The sequence below is a fragment of the Heterocephalus glaber genome, unplaced genomic scaffold (genome assembly GCF_053883595.1).
Source record: "Heterocephalus glaber isolate CG9 unplaced genomic scaffold, H.glaber_assembly_v1.0 deba00001481, whole genome shotgun sequence".
NCBI lineage: Eukaryota > Metazoa > Chordata > Mammalia > Rodentia > Bathyergidae > Heterocephalus > Heterocephalus glaber.
The window spans coordinates 58,456,460-58,477,534 of NW_028258317.1; positions in this window are offsets into that span (position 1 = coordinate 58,456,460).

The window sequence follows — 21,075 nt, forward strand, 5'->3', positions numbered from 1 at the left end:
ACTCCGTGAAAAATTTATTCTTGTTGGTTGTTTATCCAGCTCAGGTGATCTGAGCTTCCTGAGAGAATTTTGTTGCTGAGTTCAGCATTAAACAGTCAGTTCCAGGAAACCTGCCACTGCTCTGGGTGTGCAGAGGAGCGCTTTGCTAATGTTCCCGGACTGGGTTGGAGGGTTTGCTGTGACCTACACTTTCTTCACTGTGGCTAGATTCCTTCCTGGGTGTCCCATCCTTTAGACAGAAAATCCTCCCCATCTCTCAGGTAGGGGGATGCTGGTCCAGGCAGGCTCAAGAACTTCATGTAGAGAAGAGCCTTGTCAGGGGCTCCAGTAAGGTCTGTTGTTGAACTGCCCCACATTACAGCTGTCAGCTTCTGCATTTCTTTAGTGAGTTCACTCCTTTTCTCTGTAGATTGTCATGTTATTATTACCCAGAGAGAAATATTAAGCAAACAATAGTAGCCTCAGTTTTTTTTCTTTTTAGACTTAAAAAACAAACAATACTTCCAGTGGATTTTTATGTAATTTTAGGTAAAGGAAAATGGAAGTTGTTTTGTAAGTTGCCTTTATAACAGTTCTTTATTATGTAGAACTTAAGATTTACTTTTTTTATGGGAGTATTACATTACTTTGTAAATGATTTCTAGGAGGCTTATAGAACATGAAATTTACATCTGATCATCTGTACTGACTTTGATTTTGTTTTTTTCCTTCAGATTTTAATTTTTTCTCCAGATTTTTATATTATAAATGTCTATATAGCAGTAATACACATAGAAGAAATGCACATGTAGCCAAACTCTGATGTGTCTGATGCCGACAGAAGCAGCACAAGAGGTTCTGCAGCCCCTGTTTCAACTGCAAATACAGCTTGGGTGAACAGTTTTCTCAAGCAAAGATTGCAGACCATAAATACATGGTTGCTGTCTCCTTATTTCTTAATAATATGCTTTTACATCTGCCCCTCCCTTCAAATGACATAAAATTAAATAAAACTACCATTTATTAAATGCCTACTCTGCCAAGTCCTGTGCGGGAGAATTTCATAGACATGATGTCATTTGTTCTTTACAGCCACCTCAGGTGATGAGTATAAACGTCCCTGTCTTTTTACAAAGAACTGAGGCCTGAGTTACAGGACTGGCTTAAGGTCACCCTGCTTGAAAGTAAGTAAGTCTGGTGGACACCTTGAAGCCACACACCCGCTGGCCACTGGAACTATCAGAGGTCTTCATCCACCCTTTGCCAGAAAAATATGGAAAAATGCAGCAGTTTCTAATCCAAATTAAGCCCAGAGGTAGACGTCTAATAAATTTAGTGTTTTCTGATAAATCAGGTTATGTAAAGCAACCCTAAGAACTGTTATAAAAGATCTTGGGGTTTTTTTTTTCTCAGAATTTTGACAAAATTTTTGGTTCTCGATCAAATGTGATTTAATGAAGCAGATTTTTACCTTCAAGTTTCTGAAATTTCCTACTCTGTGCATGTGTCAGGTAATCTTGGTTGTCAGCTTGACTGAATTGAGACTCCTTGAGAGGTGATTGGATTAATGAATTCTTAGCTGAATTGGCTACAAGGAGGTAGCGCCTAGTTGGAGAAAGTAGGTCATTGTGGGAGTGACCTTGGCAGCACATTCAGTTGCTGGCCTCTATGTCTGCGGCTCTTTCTGACTTGTTTCTTGGCCCTCGTGAATTGAGCTGCTGTCCTCCTCCACCATCCCCATCTGTTTTGATGTTCCTGTCTTGGAGCCAGCCAACTATGAACTGAAACCATGAGTCAAAGTAAACCTCTCCTTTAAGTTGTAGTTGTCAGGTATTTTGTTCCAGTAATAGGGAGGCTGAACAATATAGTGCATATAAAAGAAAGCTCAGAAGGGCAGCTGTTTACTTTGCTCTGAGTACACAGCCACATCCAGCAGTTCTTTCAGTCTGAGAGCTCCTACCATATTTCAGTGTAAACTTGAAGATACGGGCATCCATGGAAAGGGTCAGTTGATGTTGTCTAACTGCTCGTTTTGGACATAGAGGAAAACCACACTTCCAGGGAGTTTTGCTGTTGTCTTTCATAGGGGCCATCTGTTTGCCTTTCCCAGGAGGTTCAGTCTCCCACCTATGCCTGCACTGTCTGTTGCCTGGGAGCTGGAATAGAGACCACGTTCTATAGCTAGAAAGGAAAACTGGGACAATGCAAAGGAATGCATTAGAGCCTGAGAGGAAGTAGGGAGAGAAGTGGAAGAGACAGGAGGAAATAGGCTGGGCAGCCAATGAGAAAGGGCCATCTTTCTGATAGAAATCATCAGAATACTTGAAGAAGAGGTTAAGAGTATAGTCACTGGAATCAAACTGTGGATTTGAGTCTGATTCTGCTGTTACTGCTTGGTGAACTTGGGTCACCTAAATACTTGGATTCTTTAGTTGACAGTAGGGAAAGCAGCTACAGTATCTCTGCCTAGAGTTCTGAAGATTAAGTAAAATGATACATGTAAATGACTTTGAATAGTGCCTGGCGGAGTGAGTGATCAATAAATGTTATAATCATGAGCCTGAATATTAAAAACAAAGCATCATTAAAAACAAGTAATTGTGTGTGTATATGTGTATAAAGGGTATGTTAGCTAATGTTTTTCAAACGCACTACTATTACTGGAAGAGCAGAATTTCCTAAAGCCCTGTTGAAAGACTTAGGAGGAGACAGTGATGTTTTCTTCCAATCATCCAGGTGTGTTTTATTAGATAGTTTTTTTTTTAATATAAAGTGGCTTTCTGTGAGTTACAGGGAAGTTATATAACTAGTATAACCTAGTTATTGTTATCAAGATAGTTTGAAGGGGAAGTGGGGAGAATGCCTTTCCTGCTGTTTCAGCTTTACATTGTCATTTTGGAGTGGCTTGATGGGCTTCAAGCACTGTGGATCCAATATTCTGTGCTGCTTTCAAATCAAAAGGGTATTAGGTACCATCTTGCTTTTACATTATTTCAACAAACAATTGAATTTCTTAGCTGGATAAGGTTTACAGCTTCATATTTCCCCCATAAAATGTAAGAATCTAGTTTTATAATGTTGATGAATTAAGACAGGGACTCTTAAACACTTAGAAATTAAGTAAATACCTTTATCACTAATTTTGAACAAGATCACAGAACAGCAATTGCATTGAGGTCACAATAAAATATCTTGTGATACCAGGAGTAAGTCCAAGATGCAGGAGTGAGGCCTGTTTGGAAAACAAGTTGGTTTGAAGAGTCAAAGTCTGTCACTTACCGAGACTAGAAGTGCTTCAGAGAAATCCATAGCTCTGAAAGGTTCTCAAGTAGAGGACATGTTTCTGTGACCTGCTCAGGGAAAGCCTGGTCTGCTGCCCTTGTCATTTTTTAGCCCTGTGACACTGACCAGGTCCCTTGTTGTTTGTGAAAATCTGATGATGAAAGCTGCATATGTGAATGCAAGGTATCATTGCTGGCTGCAACTATTTTTAGAGGATCTCCATCAAAGACCTGAGCTAAATCCCCAGCCCAAAAACTTGATTTTTGAGAACTTTAAATTATACCATAAACCACTATTATTGCTGTGTTAACTCTCCAGTAAGTGGTATATAGGGAACTTTATCAGTGACCCTCTGCTGTTGATCTCAATCTCCTATGAGGCAATACAGTGCCAGCTGACAAGAACAGAAGACAGACAGGACTAGAGAGGGATGAGTCTTGGAGCTGATCTAAGCTGCTCTTGGCAACAAAAACAAAAGGCACCAAGGAGATCCAGAATTTATTCATAACAAGCCTGGGAAGGTAGGGAGCGGGGTAGGGTTTAGACACCTGCTGATAGCTGGTATTGCAGGCAGGACTGTAAAAGGGAGGCACTAGCATATCTTTACTGAAGAGAACAAACAGGTAATTCAGAGAGAGAATTTAGTTGGAGTCAAGCTGACCTTGGCTGGAAGTGAACTCAGCAAGACCCTGCTACTTCTAATGTAATATAGCCAAATTATGGAGGGGAAAGAAGCTTGTGCCCCTATAGCCTGCTAATACTGGGCAGAGATATCTGCTACACTATCCCCCCAGTATCATGTGCAGGACACATACTGAGCCCCTGTACTTAATCTTGGAACTGGGGTCTCAGAATGAAAGGGCACTGAGATGCCAGCTTCATAGTCCAGAACACGAGTGTGTTCTGAAAAAGTCAGATGTTTAACTGGTTGCACTGTAGACTCATGGGAAATTGGCAGTGGTGGGAGTATTGTTCTTCTATGAGTCATGTGTTTTTCATGTGTTGTTTATGTCTTAGCCACCACTTACAGAGACCATGTGATATTTGTGATTGTCTCAATATCAAATTATTGCTTATCATTTTTCTCTATTTTTCATTATTAGCAATAGTTTTATACTGTAATACTATATGGATTAATTGATTGCTATTAATACTACATCTAATAAGCATTTAGGAAATTTCAGCAAGAGAAGTATACCTGCTGATATGAAAATTGTTCCTAAATTTTGTCCTTGAACACCATAGATCTTATTTATTCAGTGCAATGTGTTTCCCTTTTCCCCTTTTAATAGAGGCCCCAAAGAGACTTCCAAGAAAAAAAGCTGATTACTAAAAGAGGAATCTGGTGTAAGGGATTTGAGATAGTTGATGTGGATGTTTCTTTCTAGATCACGTTGCTTTGTGAGAGATCGTCTTCCCACTGTAGGCATTTTTTTTTCCATTAGTAAATTTTCCAGGTACTTGTATTTCACTCTCTCCCTCTCACTTTTGTTTTTTTTTTCAACTGCATTTTAGCCACACATGGGGACATGGGAAGGCCTGGTCAAATCAACATTTAAAAAAATTCTTACCTCCTCATAAATGCTAACATGGTTAATATGGAAAGAAACCGAAATGGTACCCAAAATGAAATTTGAGGTAGGGGAGTTTGTTACCCATGTTTTGTGGCTGTCCCTTAATACCTCCCCTAGATAAGCAGGAGTTGAATATCTTGGGTCCTAATTTCATGCTGTCTTAGTTCCTTCAATAACAAGATTAGTGTATTCCATGCAGTATGTCCAAATTATCACTGTTCCTTGTACATTCTCTTTTCATCTATCAGCAAGTGACTCTTGTATGTTTTACATTTTCAAGTTGAAGAATAAGAAGTATATTGAATGCTTGTTCTTCATGATACTTGTGTAATAGTACTGTCATTTAGACCCAACGAGAAATCTTAAGAATTAAACCATGGTATAAAGGTAATGTTTTAGTAAATACTATGGCTGTTATGTTTTCTTTTGAACCAAGAACCCAGTAAACTTTGTAATGATTTCAGTTAAATAAAATAAAATACAAAGCCAGTTTCATTTTCCCAGTCTTTACTGACATGTCTTGCTTATTTTAATGGTTTGCCTATGTTTTTTTATTGCAGTGTTAATAATAATTTCATATACCAGTTCACATAAAATCTCATTATCTTCAAATTAGTTTGTCATTGTATAGGATTGTGGCTTACTACCAACATGGCAACCATATACATCCAGTACTAATTTTCTTTTTTAACTACAAGCTGTATCATAAACTATATTCTTTATATAAATCATGTTCCTTTCTTTTCCATTATAATTTCTTTATTATAAAAAAGCCAATACTTATGTCTTACCAAGTTCTTTAATATTATTTTCTTCTCAATTTTATAAAACCCATGGGAATTCTTTCTTCATTTCTACACCAATAAAGAGTTTTTTGTTATGATTTGAGGTTTGTGTATACATTACATTATACTATTGCTTAGAATACTTTTTTATTTTTTGAGCAGGTTTATTAAGGTATAATTTATATAAGAGTTTACTCATTATAGTGTTATTCAATGGTTCTTAGTATATTCATAAGAGTTATATAACCATAATTACTACATAATGTATTGTCAGTTTATTTTTTAATTCCAGAAGTAAGCACATGGAAAAATTACAGTGTATTCAGGGTGCTTTCTGATTAATTTGACTTTAGTCAAGTATGAAGGCATTTTCTATATTAGTATCTAAAATAGGTTTAATTTTAACACATATTTGAGTTTGTGTAATTCCCACCATAATCAAGTTACATAACATCCAAAGTAACTCCCTGTACCATTATAGTCAGACCCTCCTCTGCTCCATCCTTTGGCAACCATTCATCTATTCTCCAGCCTTATTGTTTTCATTTTCCAGGATGGCATGTAATTTGAATCTTATAGTGTGTAATCTTTTGCAGTTGACCTTTTTCACTCAGCATTATCCCATTTTGTTGCATGTATTAACAATTCCTTCCTTTTATTGCTGAGTAGTATTCCAATATATGGACATAACAGTTTGTTGCTGGACATTTGAGTAGTTTCCAGTTTTTGACAATTATAGAAAGCTATAAGCATTTATGTGCAGGTTTGCTAAGTGCTTTTTGAATGAACATGAATAAGTGAGCAGTATAATTTCAACCACATGGTCTTATGGACTCTCATACACGGCACATAGAAAAATGTGCATTTTATATATTTATGTAATATATATATATAAAAGTTATATATATATAAATTATACTATATATTCTATATATACTATAGGTACTGTATATACTATATATATTTTATATTTCATTTTTTTGCCATTCTGTAAGTTGTCTCTTTACTCTGTTGGTTATTTCCTTTGCTGTGCAGATGTGACCCCTACTTGTTTATTCTTGGTATTGTTTCTTGTGCAATTAGGGTTCTATTCAGAAACACTTTGCCTACACCTATATCTTCAAGTGTTTACCTATTTTGGCTTTCAGCAGATTTTGTTTTTCTAATATTTAGATCTTTGATCCATTCCAATTTTAGTTTAGTGCATGGTGAGAGGTATGGGTCCATTTCCAATCTTTAGCATATGGATAGTCAAGTTTTCCCAGGGCTGTTTGTTACAAAGGCTGTCTTTTCTGTAGTGGCCTCCATCAAAGACAGGGTACCCAGGTATACCTGGTGTTGTTTCTGTATCTCTGTTCTGTTCCATTAATCCACAAGTCTGTTTTTTTTCTTTTCCCCGTAACATGCTGTTTTTATCACTGTAGCTTTGTAGTATAACTTGAAGTCCAGTATTGTGATGCCTCCTGGCTTACCTTTGCCCAGAATTTTGCTATTTTAGGTCTTCTGGTTGCATATGAATTTTCAAATTACTTTCTCTTGCTCTGCAAGGGATGCTATTTTTTTTTTTTGTTATTGTTTTTGTTTTGGTACCAGGGATTCAACTCAGGACCTTGTGCTTGCTGCAAGGCAGGCTGCAGAACCACTGAGCTAAATCCCTGGCCCAGGGATGCTGTTATTATTTTGATTGGGATTGCATTAAATCTGAATGAAGTTTTAAAAGTATGGTCATTTTTTCTAAATTTGTTTTTTCTAGGAAAAGGTAATATACCATTTTCTTTTTTATTATTATTAAATTCTTTTATTGGTACATTGTAGGTATACAACACAATTACATTTCTCATTGGGAATTGTACCTTTATATAATGCATCTTGGTTCTTATTTTTTCCCCATTCCTAGCCCTCCCTTCACGCCCTCCACCCTTCCCTATTTACAAGGACTTTATTTCCATTTCTCATCATTTTTCCTTTCCCTTCTTTCCTTTCCCCTGCCCCTCCCACTACCCCTACCCCTTTGGACCTTTTCTTCCTATTTTGCATTATTGATTATTCATTCTAATCATTGGTACATTTTAGGTATACAATATAATGACATTCATCATTGGAAATTTGCACCTTTACATAATCTCTCTTGGTTCTTATTTGTCACCCTTGCCCAGCCCTCCCTTCAACCCCTCCATTCCTCCCTATTTACAAAGATTTTGTTCCTATTTTTCCATTTTCTCATATTAATCCCATTCCCTTCTAGCCTTTCCCCTAGCCCTCCCACTTCCTTCCCCTTTGCCCCTTTTCTTCCTATTTCACATTACCTATTATACATTTAGTCCTTATTTACACTTTCAGTTTCTCACACCAGAGAAACTATTTGGTATTTATTCATGTTTGTCCTATTTATTTCACTTAAGAGTATCACCTCAATGTGCATCCACTTAGCTATAAATATCTCTAATTTCTCATTTTTTATGGCTGAGTAGTACTGCATTTTATAAAAAAAAACACATTTTCTTTATCCAGTCTCCAATTGATGGGCATTTGGGCTGTTTCCAAGTTTTAGCTATTACAAACTGTGCTGCTATGAACATGGGCACATATATATCACTGTGGTATGATTCTTTTAATTCTTTGGGGAAGATCCTCAGCAGTGGAATAGCGGGGTCAAATGGGGCTTCGAGTCCTAGTTCTTTGAGGTATCTCCATACTGATTTCCACAGTGCTTGCACCAGTCTACACTCCCACCAGCAGTGGAGCAGGGTTCCTCTTTCCCCACAGCCCCGCCGGCATTTGTTATTGGTTGATTTCATGATAGCAGCCATTCTTTCTGGAGTGAAGTGGAATTTCAGCGTTGTTTTCATTTGCATCTCTCAAACGACCAGTGATGTTGAACATTTTTTCATGTATTTATTTGCTATTTCTACTTCTTTGTGTGAGAAATGTGTGTTCATTTCAGATGCCCATTTTCGGATTGGGTCTTTAAATTTGGGAGGTCTGATCTTTTTAAGATCTTTATAGATTCGAGATGGTAGACCTTTGTCTGAAGAAGAGCAGGTGAAGATTTTTTCCCACATTGTGGGTTGTCTCCTCACACTGCTGGTGGTTTCTCTTGCTGTGCAGAAGCCTTTTAATAAGAAGAGATCCCACTTGTTGATTGTTTGTGCTAGTTCATGGGCAACAGAGGTTTTATTCATAAAATCTTTTCCTACACTGATGTCTTCAAGAGTTCTACCTAACCTGTGTTCCAACTGGTTCAGAGTTTCTATTTTAATATTTAGATCTTTAATCCATTTTGATTTTAGTTTAGTGCATGTTGGGAGATATAGGTCTAGTTTTAATCTTTGGCAAGTTGAAGCCCAAGTTTTCCAGCACCATTTATTAAAGAGGCTATCTTCCCTCCAGTGAGGCTGTTTGGCTCCTTTATTGAAGATGAGATGGCTGAATGTTTCTGGTGTTGTTTCTGCATCTTCTAATCTGTTCCACTGGCCCTCAGGTCTGTTTCTTTGCCAGTACCATGCTGTTTTTATCACAGTAGCTTTGTAGTATAGTTGCAGGTTGGGGATTGTGATACCCCCCTGCCATGTCTCTGTTACCTAGAATTGCTTTTGATATTCTGGGTCTCTTCTAGTTCCAAATGAATTTTTGGATTGTTTTCTCAAGGTCTATGAAGTATGCTGCTGGGATCTCAATTGGAATTGCATTAAATCTATATAGCAGTTTTGGAAGTATGACCATTTTCACTATATTAATCCTTCCTACCCAGGAGCAGAGGATGTCTGTCCATTTTTTAATAAAATCTTCAATCTCTCTTTTCAGAGTACCATAGTTTTCAGAGAAGAGGTCTTTGATTTCTTTTGTTAGGTTGATTCCTAGGTATTTCAGTTTTTTAGATGCTATTGTGAAAGGAATTATTTGCCCTATTTCTCTCTCAGTGAATTTGTGTAGAGGAAAGCTATTGATTTTTGTGTGTTGACCTTGTAACCAGCTACTTGACTGAATTTGGTTATTAAGTCTAGAAGACTTTTGGTGGAGTTCTTGGGGTCTTCTATATAGAGTATCATGTCATCTGCAAATAATGACAATTTGACTTCTTCATTACCTATCTTTATTCCTTTTATTTCTTTCTCTTGTCTAATTGCCATGGCTAATGTTACCAGAACTATATTGAACAAGAGTGGTGATAGTGGACATCCTTGTCTTGTTCCTGATTTTAGTGTGAAGTATTTCAGTTTTTGACCATTTAGTATGATATTGGCTGTTGGTTTTTCATAGATGGCTTCTATCAGTTTGAGGTAGAGACCATCTATTCCAATTGTTTGTAGGGTTTTTATCATAAATGCATGTTGGATTTTGTCAAATGCTTTTTCTGTGTCTATGGAGATAATCATATGGTTTTTGTCCTTGGCTCTATTGATATAGTGTATTACATTGATTGATTTTCATATATTGAACCATCCCTGCATCCCTGGGATGAATCCCACTTGATCAGGGTGTATGATCTTCTTGATGATATTCTGCATTCTGTTTGCCATTATCTTATTAAGGATTTTTGCATCTATGTTCATTAGTGAGATTGGCCTAGAGTTCTCTTTTTCAGTTGGTTCTTTCTCTGCTTTGGGGATCAAGGTGATGCTTGCTTCCAGGAATGAATTTGGGAGTATTGCTTCCCTTTCAATTTCATTGAAGAGTTTAAACAGTAGTGGCAGTAGTTCCTCTCTAAATGTCTTGTTGAATTCAGCAGTGAAGCCATCAGGGCCCGGGCTTTTCTTAGTTGATAAGTTTTTAATTACATTTTCAATTTAATTGGTTGATATTGCATTGTTCAGAATTTTCAGGTCTTCTTCGTTCAACTTTGGTAATTCATATGTATCTAGGAATCTGTCCATTTCTTCTCTGTTGTCCATCTTATTGGTGTATAGGTTCTGGAAGTAGGTATTGATGATCCTCTGGATTTCTGCTGGGTCTGTTGTAATTTCACCCTTTTCATTCCTAATTGCATGGATTTGGGCCTTTTCTTTCCTTTTTCTGACAAGGTTGACTAAAGGTTTGTCAATTTTGTTGATTCTTTCAAAGAATCAACTCTTGGCTTCAATGATTTTTTGTATCATTCTCTTAGTCTCCATTGCATTGATTTCTGCTCTGATCTTTATAATTTCCTCCCTTGTGTGAGGTCTGGAGTTGTCCTGTTCTTCTTTTTCTAGAAGCTTGAGGTTCAGCATCAGGTTGTTTAATTGGGCTCATTCTGTTTTCCTAATATGAGTATTCACTGCTATGAATTTCCCTCATAAGACTGCTTTCATTGTGTCCCATAGATTCCGGTATCTTGTATTGTCATTGTCATTTAATTGAAGGAACTGTCTGATTTCTTCTTTAATTTCCTCTGTGACCCTTGGTTATTCAGAAGTGTGTTGTTCAATTTCCACGTGTTTATGAAATTGTTTGAGTTTCTTTTGCTGTGGATCTCCAATTTCATCACACTATGGTCTGATAATGTACAGGGGATAACTTCAATTCATTTAGACTTACTTAAACATGTTCTGTGTGTGAGTATGTGGTCTATTTTGGAGAATGACCGATGTGCAGCTGAGAAGAATGTGTATTCTGATTTTGTTGGGTGGAAGACTCTGTAAACATCTGTTAAGTTCATTTGTTCAAGAGTTAGGTTGAGTTCTAGTATTTCATTACTTATTTTTAGTCTAGTTGATCTATCTGTGACAGTGGGGTGTTGAGGCCCCCCACTACAATTGTATTAGTGCATATATGACTTTTCATGTCTGTTAGTACTTGTTTTATATAGTTGTGTGCACTAGTGTTTGGTGCATAGATATTTATGATTGTCATCTCTTCCTCTTGGATTGTTCCCTTTACAAGGATGCAGTGTCCTTCTTTGTCTTAATCAGTGTTGGTTTGATATCTACTTGATCTGCAAAGAGGATAGCTACTCCTGCCTTTTGTTGGCTTCCTGTTGCATGGAGTATTGTTTTCCACCCTTTAACTTTCAGTCTATGAGTTTCCTTTTGAATGAAGTGTGTTTCTTGTATGCAGCATATTGTTGGATTTTGCTTCTTGACCCATTCTGCCAGTCTATTTCTTTTGATTGGTGAACTGAGACCATTAACATTGATCGTCATAACTGAAATGTATTGACTTGTCATTGTCATGACTTTTTGTTTTTTTTGGGTCTCCCCCTCTACATTTAATTTCTTGTCATGCCAGATGGGTTCATTCTGCTTTGCTTCCTAGGGCTGTGATCCTCAATGTCTGTTCCTAGGATATTGTGTCAAATTCTTTGGAGTGCTGGTTTGGTATTCACGAAGTTCCTAAGGTGCTCTTTGTCATGAAAGTATCTTATTTCTCCATCCATTTTGAAAGATAGTTTTGCAGGGTACATGAATCTGGGTTGGAGGCTGTTTTCTTTTAGGGCTTGGAATATGTCACTCCAAGCTCTTCCTGCCTTGATGGTTTGTGTTGAGAAGTCTGCTGTGATTCTGATGGGCTTTCCTTTGTATGTGATTTGTTTCTTTTCTCTAACTGCTTGTAGAACTTTGTTCTACAATCTTAACAATTATATGCCTATGTGTAGATTTTTTTTGATGAAGGCCATTTGGAGTCCTATATGCCTCACTTATCTGTATGTCAAGCTCTTTCCCCCTGCTTGGGAAGTTTTCTGCCATTATTTCTGTGAAGAGTTTTTTTTTTATGTCATCTGCACTCTCTCCTGTTTCTTCATTGACTCCAGTCAGTCTTTTTTTTTGTACTGTGGATCAAACTTGGAACCTTGCACTTGCGAGGCAGGTGGTGGAACCACTGAGCCAAATCCCTGGCCTGCGATCAGTCTTGTTATTCTTCTTTGCATTGTCTAGCAGCTGTTGGATTAATTTCTTGTTGTCCCTTACTATTTTAAAGAAATTTTTCTTTTCCTCATCATAAATTGCAATCTTATCACTATATCTGAAATTCTGTCCTCACTGTGGCTTATTCTGCTCTGTAAACTTTCAATGGAGTTTTTAGTGTCCTGGATATCTGTTTGCCTTTGTTTTATGGATTCCTTTTGTTTCCTATGTTGGGATTCCATCATGTTCCTCAGCTCCATTTTTTTTAATCCATGTCCTCTCTAGATTTCTTAATCATGTCTTGCACTATGGGCACAATCTCCGCTGTTATCTGAGAAATAGTTTCTGATTTCATTTTTTCCAGATCCTCTTTTGTTGTGAGTTCTGGAAGTCCAGGTTTTTGCGTATCAGATTGTTTCTTCTAGTTTCCCTTTGAGGTTGCTTTAGCTAGTTTGGAAATCTAGTTTTGAGACTTGTTTACATGTCTTGTTATTTCAATGTGGGTGGGTTGGGGTGGGGGTGGGGTGTGTGTGCTGCTGATGTCCACATTCCTCACCTCCTCAGTGCTGGGGGTGTCTCTGCTCCTTGGCGCTGGGTGGGGAGGTACAGTGGCCCGGAAGGCTCTTCCTCCTCGGCTCTGGGGGCAACCTGCTCCTCCAGTATTTCATTCTTCTTGATGCCATTTTAAAAGGTATTCTTTCCCTGGTTTCTCTCTCAGTGAATTTATTATCGGTTTACAGTAATGCTAGTGATTTTTGAGTGTTGACTTTGTATCCTGCTATGGCACTGAATTTGGTTATTCTAGGAGTCTTTTTGTGGAATTTTGGGGTTTCTTTTGTAGAGAATCATGTCATCTGCAAATAATGATAATTTAACTTCTTTCTCTCCTATTTATATACCTTTTATTTCTTTCTCTTGTCTAATAGTGCTGGCTAATATTTGCAGAATTATATTGAACAGAAATGGTGATAGCAGACAATCTTGTCTTGTTCCTGATTCTGTGATAGATGGCTTTTATCAGATTGAAATAAAGACCTTTATGTCAATGTTATTCAAGGTTTTATTATGAATGGATGTTGGACTTTGTCAAACACTGGTTTCCTTATTTTTTTCCCTTTTACTTGGCTGCTCATCCCACCAGGGTTATTCATTCTTTTAAACTCACTGGCATGTTGGCTTCATTGTCTCTTTCTTGAATATCCTTGGGAAATTTTTTGTGATGCTGGTTTGCTTGTCGTTAATTTCTTGAGTGCTCCTTGTCATGACAATACTTTATTTCTCTGTCAGTTTTGGAGGAAAGTTTTATAGGATACATAAGCTGGGACTGGAAATTGTTCAAACCAATTCTTCCTGGTCTTTAAGGTTTGTATTGAGAAGTCTGCTGTAATTCTAATGGATTTATCTTTATATGTGATTTGTTGTCTTTCTGTAACAGCTTTAAGATTTTGTCTGTATAATGAACTTCTGGTACTTTGAGTATAATGTGGCATAGAGAGATTCTCTTTTGGTGATGGCTATTTGGGGTTCTATATGCCTCACTTATCTGTATGTTTCTTTCTCTATATTTGAGAAGTCTCTGCTATTATTTGTCAGAACAGGTTTTATGCTATTTGTGTTGTCTTCTGATTTTTCACTTATTCCAATTTCTCTGAGATTAGTGTTCTTTGTGTCATCTAGCAGCTGTCCAATCCATTTTTCATGTCCTCTTGTTTTGAAGGTGTCTTTGAATAGTTGGTCTTTGAAAGTATCATTGTCTTTTAGTTCTGAAATTCTGTCTTCACATTGCTCACTTCTGCTGTCCATACTTTCAGTATAATTTTTAATCTCCTGGATTTCTTTCTTTCTTTCTTTCTTTTTTCTTACCAGGGATCAAACTTGGGACCTTATGCTTTTGAGGCAGGCGGCAGAACCACTGAGCTAAGTCCCCGGCCCCTAAAGTAACTGATTTTATTTTGTTTTGTTTTGTTTTTTTTGGTACCGGGGATCAAACTCGGGTCCTTGTGCTTGTGCAGCATGCGTCGAAACCAGTGAGTGGATTTCTTTTTCTTTTGTTTATTATATTTAATTTATTTTTTTTAACATATTAATTGGTACATTTTAGGTATACAATACATTTACATTTATAATTGGGTGCTTGTACCTGAACATGATGTATCTTAGTTCTTATTTTTTCCCCATTACCTATGCACCCTTCACCCCCTCCACCCTTCCCTATTTACATAGACTTTGTTTCCATTATTTTTCTTTCTCATAATTTTTCCTTTCCTTTCTTCCCTTTCCCCTTCCCATCCCACCACCTCTCCCCATCCCACCACCCCTCCACCTTTGGACCTTTTCCTATTTCAAATTATCAGTTATTCATTTTAATCATTTTCATCCTTATTTACACTTTCAGTTTCTCACACCAGAGAAACTATCCGGTATTTACACGTGTGTGTCCTATGTATTTCACTTAAGAGTATGGCCTCAATATGTATCCATTTAGCTATAAATGACTCTAGTTTCTCGTTCTTTACGGCTGAGCTCCATTCTATAAAAAAAACACATCTTCTTTATCCAGTTTCCAGTTGATGGGCACAGTGAGTGGATTTCTGATTGAAATATTTTCATGGACTATAATTCTTTGTTAAACTGGGCATTCATATTTTGTATCATTTGGTTTAGCTCAGCTAGCCTTTTTTTTTTTTTTTGGTACTGGGGATCGAACTTGGGTCCTTGGACTTGTGCAGCAGGCGACAAAACCACTGAGCCAAATCCCCAGCCCTAAGCTAGCTTCTTATTAGTATCTTCTGAAAGGTTCTTGATCATTTTGTTTATTACTTACATTATTTGATTGGGTATATTGTCTGTGATCCTGTGGATTACCTCTTTGATCTGTTTTAACCTCCTCTGTTATCAAGTACCTTTCAAGTAATTCAGATGTGTGCCTTATGTTAGTCTTCTCGTTTATGCCCCCTGGATTGGCTTCAGGGAACTGAGAGTTTTGGAAGGCATTTTGTTGCCTTGTATTCTCTCACTCAGTCCCTGTGGGAACATAACACTGGGAGCTCTGAAGTGAAACCATCCTGTGACTACTCTGAGTCCCAGGTTCAGACAGTCAGGGGTATGGTGGGCACTTGCACTGCAGTCACTCACAAGCTGTTGCCTGTTGAATAACTTATGTGGGAGCATAATCTTATGGTTTCTCTGAAGCACCCACCAGTTCATTCCACAGCACATTTCTCCCTGAAGCCCCCTGGAGTCCCCAGATTTCACTTTGTGTCTTTAAGTTTGGTCTCCCTTTTATGAGCCATGAGCTGGAAGCTCGGGAGAAAGTGCAGACCATCCCCTCCCTTCTGTGTCGTGTTCTGTCTCTTCAATTTCTTCTGAGCTTTAGATCTGAGTTAGCTACAAACTAGGTGAATGACTTTAGGGAAGTCACTTACCTTCTTTGAGCCTCTGTTTCCTTGTCTCTAAAATTGAAAGCAGTATGAGTTTCCAGGTGGGACACTTTATGATTTCAAATCGTGTGTAAAATGCTTGTCCCATAATATTCATTCAATAAATGTTAAATTCCTTCTTTCTTTCCTTCTCTGAACTTCAGTTTGCTTATTTTTAAAGTGTGAGACTAAGACTAGATGGTTTCCAAAATTGTGTGTGTGTGTGTGTGTGTGTGTGTGTGTGTGTATCCTATAAACAGATATGTCTTCCAGGTACACTGTTTTCTAGATTGACAAAATGTTGTGTTCTACATCCTCTTTGATTCTTCCTTTTAATTCATGGTAAATCATTTAAGATAAATTTCTAATGTTTATTCTGTTTGAAGTTTAGAAGGGGAATTGAAGAAATTAGGCATAGTTATGTAGTTTTCCAAATTAAGGAATATGCTTGATGATAACTAAAAGCATAATACTAAATATTTCACCTTGAACTCAAAGATTCCCAAAATGCCCTGTAGAATTTTAAAGTCTTGAATGAACCTTTAAAATGAACTGTCATCTGTGTTTCCAAAACACAGAGATAATGGAAAAACCAAACTCTAGGTTTTCTCTCTCTCCCTCGCTCCCTCCCTCTCTCTCTCTTTCTTTCTTTCTTTCTTTCTTTCTTTCTTTCTTTCTTTCTTTCTTTCTTTCTTTCTTTCTTTCTTTCTTTCTTTCTTTTCTTTCTCCTTCCTTCCTTCCTTCTTTCTTTCTCTTTTACGCAAAAAGTAACATCAAAAGCTTGCTTTATTTTCATTGTTTATTTTTTCTTGTTTGATATATTATCTTGGCAATAGATTTTTTCTTTTTAAAATTAAGATCTGTCATAAATTTTGGGGGGAAAGGTTTTGTTGTTATTGTTTTAAAACATATCTTGGCAGTTATTCTGTTTGTACCTGAGAGCTTTATCATTTAGTTTTTGCTGTCAAATGATATTCCAGTCTCTTACTGTGCCATAATTTATTTGGCTGGCCTACAACTAATGGAGTTTTAGTTTGTTCCAGTCTTCTATGATTACAGACACTATAGTGATAAATGTACTATGTATTCCATTTAAGACACGAGTATGCTTATATCTAGGGTAAATTTCTAGAAGAATTGCTGAGTACATATCTATTTCCACAAATATTGTTAAATTACCCTGTCAGGGTAGTTTGCCTTATATTGGCAGTGTATGAGAATACCTGTGTACCCAAAACCTTTTCAACCAAAGATTAATCAAACATTTTGCTTTCAGGACATTTTTGATAGATTGATTCTCTGTCTCCTAATAATTTCTCTCTGAAGGTCACAGAAATGTCTCAGTTCTTCTATTTAGTCCTACCACTTATATCCATTCTCCATAGAATTTCTCAGAATGTAGTACCAGCTTGCTTAAAATCCTGTCATAGCTTCTTTCTAGAATAAGATTAGGACTTCTCAGTGTGATTTTGTCTGGTTTTGCGTATATCTTAACCCCATCTTTCCCTATGCCTCAATACCCTCCATTCCCTCCCTTCCCCAGCTCCTATCTTGCTCAGCCACTCAGCTCCTCCCTAATGGCTGCTGATTGTCTCACATTCAGCCTTTTCAAACTTACTGTTCTTTCCCAGAATATTTTGACTCTTTGTTTTGGTCTTACTTTCTTACCCAGTCTCATGTAGGTCCGGTACTCCTTTTGTATGCTGCCTAGATCGTAAGTTCCTTGAGCTCAAGGACTTTTTCTTAATGCCTGTTGGCCAAAGCATTGGTCCAGAGAGTACTTAAGAAATGTTAATTAAATAAACACAGTCTCCTATTAAAAGGGAAATATTTCTGTGATAGATACCTGCTTACATTCATTTTTTTTTCTTTCAGTATTGGGGATTGAACTCAGGGCTTTCTGCAATGAGTTACATCCCCAGCCTTTTTTTCCATTTTTTATTCAGGCTGGACTTGAATCTGTGGTCCATCTGTCTCAGCCTATCAGAGTGTTGGGCTTATAAGTGCATACCACATGCTCAGCTATCCTCACACTCTTTTATTAGCAAACTTTAAAAAATTGAGGTGAAGTATGGTTGTTTTTTTAAAGTAGAATTAATATTACAAAAAAGTAGAATTAAAGTAGAATTGATTAAAGTAGAATTAATATTACATCCATTCTGTTGTGCAATAACTAACATGATCTGTTTTGAAAATTTTCACTACTCCAAACAGAAACTTTGTAACCATTAAGAAACAACTTTCCATTTCCCTCTTCATCCCCTCCCTGTGACCTCTAATCTGTTTTGTCTCTGTGATTTTTCCTACTGTATTTTATGTGAATAAAATCATACAATATTTATCCTTTTGTATCTGTCCTATTTCACTTAGTTTTCAAGGTTTATACATGTTGTAGCATGTATCAGAACTTCATTCTTTTTTATGGATTAATAATATTCCATTGGGGCTGGGGATTTAGCTCAGTGGTTTCGCCACCTGCTGCACAAGTGCAAAGACCTGAGTTTGATCCCCAGTACCAAAACAAAAAAATAAAAAAAAAAACAAAACAAAAAATTCCATTGTAAAAAAACCCCCCAAATACTTTAAAAATAGTATTCCATTATACATACATATCATATTTACTTTTTCCATTCACATGTTGATGAACACGTGTTGTTTCTACCTTGGCTACTCTGAATAGTGCTTCAATGAATGCTGACATATAAATGTCTGTTTGAGTTCCTGTATGCCTAGCGCTACCTATTTAGGAGTAGAATTTCTAGGCTATAAGGTAGTTATGTTTAACCTTTTAAAGGAACCGCAAAACTTTTCCATTGCAGCTGCATCATTTTACATTCCTACCATCCACCTATGTAGGTTCCAATTTCTCTATAACTTTGTCGATGCTAGTTGTTCCAATTTTAAAATTATAGACATGATATAGTATTACACTGATTTTAACTTAAATTTCCCTAATGAATTACGATATTGAGTATCTTTTCTTGGTCATTTCTATCCATCTTTGGAGAAATACCTATTTAAAGCCTTTGCCCATTTTTTTTTTTTTTTGGCACAGGTATCGAACTCAGGACCTTGTGCTTTCAAGGCAGGCAGTAGAACCACTGAGCTAAATCCCTGGCTCTTTGCCTAGTTTTAAATTGAATCATCAGTCTATTTTGTTATTGACTTTTAGTTCTTTATATAAATTCTGAATATTAAGTTCTTATCAAATATATGAATTGCAAATATTTTCTCCTATTCTGGGGTTATCTTTTCACTTTTTTGATAATATCCTTTGATGCACAAGATATAATATTCCTAAAGTCCGGTTTAAATATTTTTTTCTTTTGCTGCTTGTGGTATCATATTTAAGACTCTATGACCAAATCCAAGTTCTAAGTGTTTTTTGAGTTTAGATCTTACTTTTAGGTTGTTGATCCATCTTGAGTTAATTTTTGTGTATGGTGTAATACAGTGGTCCAACTCCATTCTTTTACCTATGGAAATCCAATTGTCCCAGCACCATTTGTTGAAAATCCTATTCTTTCCTCTTTGAGCCAACTTGACACCCTTGCCAAATTTAATATGTCATACATACATAGGTTTGTTTCTGGATTCCCATAAAAAAATACAAATGCTTTTCATGAATAGTTGGTTAAGCTCAGGGTTCTGCCTGTCTCCTATCCCTATGGTGGTCTTTAAATGTCATGACTGTGTCACGTTGAGAGTATTTAAAATAGTTTTTTAAGGCCTTTATCAAATAAGTTTGATGTATGAGCTTCCTTAGGAATGGTTTCTATCTGTTTCCTTTGTTTCTTTATAGAAACAAAGATTATACTTTCTTGTTTATTTGTATGCCTTGTGATTTTTGTTTGAAAAGCAGATATTATAATATTCTAATGTTGTAAGTCTTAAATCAGAGTCTCTTCTTTTCCTAGTGCTTGCCTTTAAAAAAAAAGTGTGGTCTGGGGCTGGAGATTTAGCTCAGTGGTTCTGGTGCCTTCCTCACAAGCGCAAGGTCCTGAGTTCGATCTCCGGTACCAAAACAAAACAAAACAAAACAAAAAAGTGTGGTCTGTTTGTTTAGTGATTTTTTCCAAAGTCTACTACATGACTGTATTCCTTATTATATGAGGTCAGTGACATCTGTACTCCTTACCTTGTGCATAGCGAATGTTTTGACAGAGATTTCCTTGCTTGCCAGAAGATAAAAACAAAACAAACAGAAAAAATGAAAAGCCATGCCCCCTAATCTCGACACTGCTCTGTGTGGAAGTCCACCTTGAACAGCTAGTCCAGCTAATACCAAGTCTAAAATGAAGTGTAGGACCTTCTCAAGTCTTTTCTCTGAATGTGTGCTGTTCTAGGTGTGCCTTTGGTTTTCTGAGTTCTTGGTATACACAGCTGCTTCTGAAGGTCCCAGCTTTCCTAAGAAACTCCCCAGCTTTTGCCATAGAAAGCCTGTTGTAGTCTTTGATTGTTAGGCATCCAAGAGTGGTGTTTGGCTTGAAATGTTCTGGGGCATTGCTTTTCGGGCCTGATTGGTGAGTTTTGAAAACAAATGGAAAAAAGAAAAAAAGACAGGTATCCCAGGATAGATTAGCACAGACATGCACAATTTGTGAGTAAAATCAGCTCTCTCCCTCCTGAATCAAAGAGAAATGTCTACTCTTCTGTAGCAGGAAGCCACTGCTACAAAACTGAAAGTACTATAGAATTGCCACAGAACTTTCCTAACATTTTGAAGTGTCTTTTGTTCATTCAGTGTTTGCTGGATTTTTGACAGTTATAACAATTTCTGTGTGGAATGAGAACTTGGAACTGCCTGTTCACTATTTTGGTGATGTCATTTAGTGTACATTTGGCTCCTCAATTAGACCTTATACTCCTGGGCAGCAAGAACTGCAGCCATCTTTATAGTTTTGTCCTACTTAGCATTTAGTGCAAAGCTTTGCATGAAATTGGATTCAACATATGTTTAACTCAAATATAGCTATACCCATCGTCTTCTGAACACTCCAGTATTAAGCCATTTATTCAATTCACTGAGTGCTAGTTATTGATCTCTTCGTGTATTCAAGGCAATGCCATAGCTGAGTTTCAAGAGTCGATCTGAGAGACAAAATCTCTTTCCTAAAGGAACTAATAATCTAAAGGAAAGCAACAGGTTGATTATTGTTTTTTGGGGCAGGTGGTGCTTCTTTTTTTGGTAGCTTCTTATATAACAGAAGCCCAA